Raw genomic sequence first — 8,001 nt, 5'->3', positions numbered from 1 at the left:
CTGTACCCTTGTAATGCACACCCTGAGCACAGGAAGTGAGCTCCTCGCCTGGGCTTCCAGGTATAAAAGGGGAGGTCTCACCCAGGATCAGCACTCTTTAGTCCTGGGAATAAAGTGAAGGTCACAGAGTGACCGTGTCTGATAAAACCATGCTTCATGTGAGAAACATAGAAACATAGAAAATAGGTGCAGGAGTAGGCCATTCGGCCCTTCGAGCCTGCACCGCCATTCAATGAGTTCATGGCTGAACATGCAACTTCAGTACCCCATTCCTGCTTTCTCGCCATACAACTTGATCCCCCGAGTAGTAAGGACTACATCTAACTCCTTTTTGAATATATTTAGTGAATTGGCCTCAACAACTTCCTGTGATAGAGAATTCCACAGGTTCACCACTCTCTGGGTGATGAAGTTTCTCCTCATCTCGGTCCTAAATGGCTTACCCCTTATCCTTAGACTGTGACCCCTGGTTCTGGACTTCCCCAACATTGGGGACATTCTTCCTGCATCTAACCTGTCTAAACCTGTCAGAATATTAAACATTTCTATGAGATCCCCTCTCATTCTTCTGAACTCCAGTGAATACAAGCCCAGTTGATCCAGTCTTTCTTGATATGTCAGTCCCGCCATCCCAGGAATCAGTCTGGTGATTGTGTACAGACCTCCAAACAGTAGTAGTGATGTTGGGGAGGGCATCAAACAGGAAATTAGGAGTGCATGCAATAAAGGTGCAGCAGTTATAATGGGTGACTTTAATATGCACATAGATTGGGCTAGCCAAACTGGAAGCAATACGGTGGAGGAGGATTTCCTGGAATGCATAAGGGATGGTTTTCTAGACCAATATGTCGAGGAACCAACTAGGGGGGAGGCCATCTTAGACTGGGTGTTGTGTAATGAGAGAGGATTAATTAGCAATCTCATTGTGCGAGGCCCCTTGGGGAAGAGTGACCATAATATGGTGGAATTCTGCATTAGGATGGAGAATGAAACAGTTAATTCAGAGACCATGGTCCAGAACTTAAAGAAGGGTAACTTTGAAGGTATGAGGCATGAATTGGCTAAGATAGATTGGCTAATGATACTTAAGGGGTTGACTGTGGATGGGCAATGGCAGACATTTAGAGAACGCATGGATGAATTACAACAATTGTACATTCCTGTCTGGCGTAAAAATAAAAAAGGGAAGGTGGCTCAACCGTGGCTATCTAGGGAAATCAGGGATAGTATTAAAGCCAAGGAAGTGGCATACAAATTGGCCAGAAATAGCAGCGAATCTGGGGACTGGGAGAAATTTAGAACTCAGCAGAGGAGGACAAAGGGTTTGATTAGGGTAGGGAAAATGGAGTACGAGAAGAAGCTTGCAGGGAACATTAAGGCGGATTGCAAAAGTTTCTATAGGTATGTAAAGAGAAAGAGGTTAGTAAAGACAAACGTAGGTCCCCTGCAGTCAGAATCAGGGGAAGTCATAACGGGGAACAAAGAAATGGCAGACCAATTGAACAAGTACTTTGGTTCAGCATTCACTAAGGAGGACACAAACAACCTTCCGGATATAAAAGTGGTCAGAGGGTCTATTAAGGAGGAGGAACTGAGGGAAATCTTTATTAGTCGGGAAATTGTGTTGGGGAAATTGATGGGATTGAAGGCCGATAAATCCCCAGGGCCTGATGGACTGCATCCCAGAGTACTTAAGGAGGTGGCCTTGGAAATAGCGGATGCATTGACAGTCATTTTCCAACATTCCATTGACTCTGGATCAGTTCCTATCGAGTGGAGGGTAGCCAATGTAACCCCACTTTTTAAAAAAGGAGGGAGAGAGAAAGCAGGGAATTATAGACCGGTCAGCCTGACCTCAGTAGTGGGTAAAATGATGGAATCAATTATTAAGGATGTCATAGCAGCGCATTTGGAAAATGGTGACATGATAGGTCCAAGTCAGCATGGATTTGTAAAAGGGAGATCATGCTTGACAAATCTTCTGGAATTTTTTTGAGGATGTTTCCAATAAAGTGGACAAAGGAGTACCAGTTGATGTGGTATATTTGGACTTTCAGAAGGCTTTCGACAAGGTCCCACACAGGAGATTAATGTGCAAAGTTAAAGCACATGGGATTGGGGGTAGTGTGCTGACGTGGATTGAGAACTGGTTGTCAGACAGGAAGCAAAGAGTAGGAGTAAATGGGTACTTTTCGGAATGGCAGGCAGTGACTAGTGGGGTACCGCAGGGTTCTGTGCTGGGGCCCCAGCTGTTTACATTATACATTAATGATTTAGACGAAGGGATTAAATGTAGTATCTCCAAATTTGCGGATGACACTAAGTTGGGTGGCAGTGTGAGCTGCGAGGAGGATGCTATGAGGCTACAGAGTGACTTGGATAGGTTAGGTGAGTGGGCAAATGCGTGGCAGATGAAGTATAATGTGGATAAATGTGAGGTTATCCACTTTGGTGGTAAAAACAGAGAGACAGACTATTATCTGAATGGTGACAGATTAGGAAAAGGGAAGGTGCAACGAGACCTGGGTGTCATGGTACATCAGTCATTGAAGGTTGGCATGCAGGTACAGCAGGCGGTTAAGAAAGCAAATGGCATGTTGGCCTTCATAGCGAGGGGATTTGAGTACAGGGGCAGGGAGGTGTTGCTACAGTTGTACAGGGCCTTGGTGAGGCCACACCTGGAGTATTGTGTACAGTTTTGGTCTCCTAACTTGAGGAAGGACATACTTGCTGTTGAGGGAGTGCAGCGAAGATTCACCAGACTGATTCCCGGGATGGTGGGACTGACCTATCAAGAAAGACTGAATCAACTGGGCTTGTATTCACTGGAGTTCAGAAGAGTGAGAGGGGACCTCATAGAAACGTTTAAAATTCTGACGGGTTTGGACAGGTTGGATGCAGGAAGAATGTTCCCAATGTTGGGGAAGTCCAGAACCAGGGGTCACAGTCTAAGGATAAGGGGTAAGCCATTTAGGACCGAGATAAGGAGAAACTTCTTCACCCAGAGAGTGGTGAACCTGTGGAATTCTCTACCACGGGAAGTAGTTGAGGCCAATTCACTAAATATATTCAAAAGGGAGTTAGATGAAGTCCTTACTACTCGGGGGATCAAGGGGTATGGCGTGAAAGCAGGAAGTGGGTACTGAAGTTTCATGTTCAGCCATGAACTCGTTGAATGGCGGTGCAGGCTGGAAGGGCTGAATGGCCTGCTCCTGCACCTATTTTCTATGTTTCTATGAACCTTCGCTGCACTCCCTCAACAGCAAAAATGTCCTTCCTCAAGTTAGGAGACCAAAACTGTACACAATACTCCAGGTGTGGCCTCACCAAGGCCCTGTACAACTGTAGTAACACCTCCCTGCTCCTGTACTCAAATCCTCTCGCTATGAAGGCCAACATGCCATTTGCTTTCTTAACCGCCTCCTGTACCTGCATGCCAACCTTCAATGATTGATGTACCATGACACCCAGGTCTCGTTGCACCTCCCCTTTTACTAATCTGTCACCATTCAGATAATAGTCTGTCTCTCTGTTTTTACCACCAAAGTGGATAACCTCACATTTACCCACATTATACTTTATCTGCCATGCATTTGTCCACTCACCTAACCTATGCAAGTCACTCTGCAGCCTCATAGCATCCTCCTCGCAGCTCACGCTGCCACCTAACTTAGTGTCATCCGCAAATTTGGAGATACTACATTTAATTCCCTCATCTAAATCATTAATGTACAATGTCAACAGCTGGGGCCCCAGCACAGAACCTTGCGGTACCCCACTAGTCACTGCCTGCCATTCTGAAAAGTACCCATTTACTCCTACTCTTTGCTTCCTGTCTGCCAACCAGTTCTCAATCCATGTCCACACACTACCCCCAATCCCATGTGCTTTAACTTTGCACATTAATCTCTTGTGTGGGACCTTGTCGAAAGCCTTCTGAAAGTCCAAATACACCACATCAACTGGTTCTCCCTTGTCCACTCTACTGGAAACATCTTCAAAAAATTCCAGAAGATTTGTCAAGCATGATTTCCCTTTCACAAATCCATGCTGACTTGGACCTATCATGTCACCTCTTTCCAAATGTGTTGCTATGACATCCTTAATAATTGATTCCATCATTTTACCCACTGCCGATGTCAGGCTGACCGGTCTATAATTTCTTGTTTTCTCTCTCCCTCCTCTTTTTTTAAAAAGTGGGCTTACATTGGCTACCCTCCACTCCATAGGAACTGATCCAGAATCTATGGAATGTTGGAAAATGACTGTCAATGCATCCGCTATCACCAAGGCCACCTCCTTAAGTACTCTGGGATGCAGTCCATCAGGCCCTGGGGATTTATCGGCCTTCAATCCCATCAATTTCCCCAACACAATTTCCCGACTAATAAGGATTTCCCTCAGTTCCTCCTTCTTACTAGACCCTCTGACCCCTTTTATATCCGGAAGGTTGTTTAAGAACATAAGAACATAAGAATTAGGAACAGGAGTAGGCCATCTAGCCCCTCGAGCCTGCTCCGCCATTCAATAAGATCATGGCTGATCTGGCCATGGACTCAGCTCCACTTACCCGCCCGCTCCCCGTAACCCTTAATTCCCTTTAGTGTCCTCTTTAGTGAATACCGAACCAAAGTACTTGTTCAATTGGTCTGCCATTTCTTTGTTCCCCGTTATGACTTCCCCTGATTCTGACTGCAGGGGATCTACGTTTGTCTTTACTAACCTTTTTCTCTTTACATATCTATAGAAGCTTTTGCAGTCCATCTTAATGTTCCCTGCAAGCTTCCTCTCGTACTCTATTTTCCCTGCCCAGCTCAAATCCTTTATCCTCTGAGTTCTAAATTTCTCCCAGTCCCCGGGTTCGCTGCTATTTGTGGCCGATTCGTATGCCACTTCCTTACTTTAATACTATCCCTGATTTCCCTTGATTGCCACGGTTGAGCCACCTTCCCTTTTTTATTTTTACGCCAGACAGGGATGTAGAATTGTTTGTAACAAGGTGCAGAGACATGACATCTGGCGACGAGAAACGGGAATCACCGAATCACGAGGGTAGCCACCCGCAGCACAGTGGAATGCTACTGTGTGGGTGAGGACTGGGACGACTTTGTTGAAAGACTCCAGCAGAGCTTTGTCACAAAGGACTGGCTGGAAGAGGCAGCAGCTGACAAGCGGAGGACGCATCTACTGACCAGCTGTGGTCCACAGACGTATGCGCTAATGAAAGACCTGCTCGCACCCTAAAGGCCAGCGGAATGGTCCTTCGAAGAGCTCAGCCAGCTGATCAGTGAGCATCACAAGCCGGCAAGTAGCATACACATGGCCCGGCACCGGTTCTAGTCTCTCCGGCGTCGGGAGGGTCAAAACATCTCAGACTTCGTGGCGGAACTGCGGCGTTTGGCCAGTCTCTAAGTTCTCCGATGCCTGCAGGGGGGGAGATGTTAAGGGACTTTTTTCATCGGGGGCATTAATCATGCCAGCATTTTCAGGAAGCTCATAAAGACTAAGGATTTGACTTTAGAAGGGGCGGCATTGATAGCTCAGACCTTTATGGAAGGGGAAGAGGAGACCAAGGTAATCTACGCACACAGCCCTAGTTTTAAAGTTGCATGGAACCAGGGAATCAATGTTATAAAAATGACACAGAACCCCACAGGCAGGCAAGGGCAATTCGACACCATCCAGGCAGGCAGGCAAGGGCAATTCGACATCACCCAGGTAGCAACAAGCTCCTGGCAATAGGGACTATGGAAAGGGGATCATCAATTCACGCCATCGCGAGGAACAATACATCCTGTGATTGGACAATTAACATCCCCCATCAGAGTGCTTAGAAACAGCCAAAAGGGCTATCAGAGAGGAATGCCTGGGAATAGTCCTTTTTGTTAACGGCAATCTCAGCTCATGTTGGAGATGTGGGATTTGTAATGTCAAGGGACACCTGGCCAGGATGTGCAAAAAGGCAGTAGCGAGGCTAGTCTGCGAGACAGAGGAACCAGACGAGGGTTCGGAAATGCAGGATGAGGCCTGGGGAACAACCATGGATGCTGCAGTTCAGAGAGTTCATGTGGTTGACGTCCACAGCTCATACACCAAAACGCCACCCATGATGATGAAAGTCTTACTGAATGGCATTCCGGTGCACATGGAGCTGGATACCGGAGCTAGCCAGTCACTCATGAGCACCCAACAATTTGAGAGACTATGGCCACACAGAGCTAGCAGGCCCAAATTGGAACGCATTGAGACGCAGCTACGTACTTACACCAAAGAGATCATCCCAGTGCTGGGCAGTGCAAACTTGATAATAGATCACAGAACCGGCTGCCACTCTGGATTGTTCCGGGAAATGGCCACGCGCTCTTGGGGAGGAGTTGGCTAGCTGAGATGAATTGGAAATGGGGGAATGTGCACGCCATTTCATCCGTGGAGCGAAGTTCATGCTCGCAGGTAGCAAAAATTCGAGTCACTCTTTCAACATGGTGTCAGAACATTCAAGGGCACCAAAGTAGTGGTACACATCACTGCGGACGCCAGACCAATGCACCACAAAGCCAAAGCAGTGCCGTACGTGATGCGTGAAAAAATTGAAAGTGAACTGGACAGGCTGCTCAGAGAGGGCATAATTTCGCCCGTTGAATTCAGCGACTGGGCAAGTCCCATTGTTCCTGTCCTTAAAGCAGATGGCTCGGTCAGGATTTGTGGCGACTACAAAGCTACCATCAACTGAGTGTCACTGCAAGACCAATACCCGCTCCCGAGAGCGGAGGACCTTTTTGCCACGCTGGCAGGTGGTAAGCTGTTCACGAAGCTGGACCTCACTTCGGCCTACATGACTCAGGAACTGGCTGAAGAATCCAAGTTTCTGACCACCATCACGACACACAAAGGATTATTTGTTTACAATAGGTGCCCGTTTGGCATTCGGTCGGCAGCGGCTATCTTTCAGCGAAACATGGAAAGCTTGCTCAAGTCCATCCCTGGAATGATCGTGTTCCAAGACGACATCCTTGTAACGGGTCGAGACACTGAGGAACACCTCCGCAACCTGGAGGAGGTGCTACGCCGATTGGACCGGGTAGGCCTGCGGCTGAAAAAGGTCAAGTGCGTGTTTTTGGCCCCAGAGTTCGAGTTCCTGGGCAGGAGAATTGCCGCAGGCGGGATCCGGCCTACTGAATCAAAAACTGAGGCGATTCGCCGGGCACCCAGGCCCGGCAACACGTCGGAGTTGCGATCATTCCTGAGACTTTTGAACTATTTTGGGAACTTGCTGCCGAACTTAAGCACATTGTTGGAGCCGTTACACATGCTCCTCCGTAAAGGTTGTGAATGGTCTTGGGGTGATTGTTAAGAACGGGCTTTCAATAAGGCGAGGAACCTGCTGCGTTCCAACAAACTGTTGACGTTGTATGACCCTTGTAAAAAACTGGTTTTAACATGCGATGCGTCATCCTACGGGCTTGGGTGTGTGTTGCAGCAGGGTAATGATGACGGCCGACTCCAACCGGTGGCTTACGCCTCCAGGTCGCTCTCCCAGGCAGAGCGTGGATACGGCATGGTCGAGAAGGAGGCACTCGCGTGTGTGTACGGGGTGAAAAAGATGCACCAGTACCTTTTCGGTAGACTGTTCAAGCTAGAGACGGACTACAAGCCGTTAGCATCCCTGTTGTCCGATAGCAAGGCTGTCAATGCTAATGCGTCAGCTCGCATACAGCGATGGGCCCTCACGCTGGCTGCATATGACTACACCATACGGCACCGGCCAGGCACCGAAAATTGCGCTGACGTGCTTAGCAGGCTCCCACTGGCCACCACCGAGGGGGCGTCAGAGCAGAGCACCGAGATGGTTATGGCCGTTGAGGCTTTTGACACTGCGGGCTTCCCCCATCACAGCCCGCCAGATCAAACTCTGGACCAGCAGGGACCCCCTCCTATCCATGATAAAGAAATGTGTCCTGACTGGGGACTGGGTGCCCGCACACAGGGCGTGCCCCGAGGAAG

This window comes from Pristiophorus japonicus, chromosome 18, assembly GCF_044704955.1.
Source record: "Pristiophorus japonicus isolate sPriJap1 chromosome 18, sPriJap1.hap1, whole genome shotgun sequence".
NCBI classification, from domain to species: Eukaryota; Metazoa; Chordata; class Chondrichthyes; family Pristiophoridae; genus Pristiophorus; species Pristiophorus japonicus.
The sequence above is the reverse complement of the archived record's forward strand: the minus strand, read 5'-3'. Positions refer to the sequence as shown.